Source organism: Myotis brandtii, unplaced genomic scaffold (genome assembly GCF_000412655.1).
Source record: "Myotis brandtii unplaced genomic scaffold, ASM41265v1 scaffold987, whole genome shotgun sequence".
NCBI lineage: Eukaryota > Metazoa > Chordata > Mammalia > Chiroptera > Vespertilionidae > Myotis > Myotis brandtii.
The window spans coordinates 502,267-503,937 of NW_005372107.1; positions in this window are offsets into that span (position 1 = coordinate 502,267).

Sequence of the window (1,671 nt, forward strand, 5' to 3'; positions counted from 1 at the left end):
CAGCAACTGCCCAATAGGGTTTCTGTTGAGAAAGCTGATTTCATCTCTGGCCTGGCGGTAGGGGGAGCCTTTGGCTCATGTCTAATTCAATCAGCAGCATCTCAACCCCCTGGCCATTGATATTGGTTCAGTGATAGGCAGGTGGCATCATCTGGACCAATGAGACACAATGAAAGGTTTTTCTAGAGGCCTCTGGGGGGAAATATTTGCCCTCTCTCCTGAGGGAGCTCTTCTCTCCCTTCCTCTCTTCCCACCTCAGGCTCTTTCCGTCTATTTGTCCGTCTTTTCCTCTCTCTGCCCCTCCCAAAGGTGAAGGAAAAGTGTGGCCCCAGGGGTATTTGCCAGCCATCATGCAACCTGAGGGAAGATGTTTATACTTAGGACAGAGATAGACAGACCACGCTGCAGCCAGCCACACCCGAGGCTGTTTTTATATGTGAAACGATTCTCTTTCCCATAAGCCAGTTGGTTGGATTTACTGTCACCTGCATGAAAGCCCTACTAGATAAAGCACCCTGGAGTGGGATGGGGACAGGAACACCAGCTCATGGTGTGGGATCCAAAGAAGAGAGACGAGAACCAAAACACCCCAGAATGCCCTGCAGCTGGAGTAAGAGACGTTGGTTAGAGCCATGGACAAGGAGACCTATAGATTCTTGGGGGCAAAGACAACTCGTAGCTTCCCTCTACCCAAATCCGGGTTAGACGCCTCTCCCCACCTATCCTAACACACAGCCCTGGGAGGATTAGAGGAGACCCAGCCTGGCCACCTCTTTCCCCAGCTAACAGAAGGATAAACTGAGGGTGGGAAAGGAAGGGAGTCCCTCCGAGCTGTGGTCCTGGGGACACAGAGGTTGGTGGGAGATCTGGTCCAGAGGACAGAGAGGATGCCGGGAGCCGGGCCCTGAGGACAGAAAGGATGTCTGGAGTTGAAGCCCGTGGTGCGCCCGGATATAGAATATCTTGGTAGTGGTGGGGATAACAAGCAAGGATTTTCGCAGTTGGCATATCTCAATGACCTCATTGTCCAAGGGCCTGGGAGAGGCTGCGGTCTCCTGCCTCCCCTGGTTTCTCGCTCTCCTTGGGTCCTAAGGGAGATCGTCCTGCACCGGGTGTACAAGGCCCAACAGAAGTGGGGCTCAGGGAGACCTGCTCCCCGGGAGGGAGAAGGGACCCGAGTCTGCAGGGCTGAGTCAGCATCAAAGGTGGAAGAGAAGAGGGCAGGGCATAGGCAGGGACACAGAGAGACGGGCAGGAGGAGCAGGGACATGGGGCGGGGCAGCTGCACGCGCTGCCTGCGAGGCATCCACAGGAGCCTCTCCCTGGGAGACTCAGCACTCGGGCTCCCTTCCAGCTGGTTCACTCTCAGGGGGCCCTGCGGGCAGGGAATGATGTGGAAACACGGGGTTTCCGGGTCAGGACAGGAGGGAACGTGGGGTTTGACTCCAGCCCAGCCCAGCGCTGGGGGGTCGTGGACCTGCCCAAACAGGAGGCTGCAGCCGTCCCTCTCCAGGCGGCTCGGCTCACGGCTGTCACGTGACACCGTCCTTCACTCACCTGTGCACAGGTCACTTCCCACTCTCACTTTCCCACGACACACGCCCCCTCCCTCGGCCTCACACTCTCTCCCCTTTGCACACCCGCGCGCACACCCGAACCTTCACGCGCAGG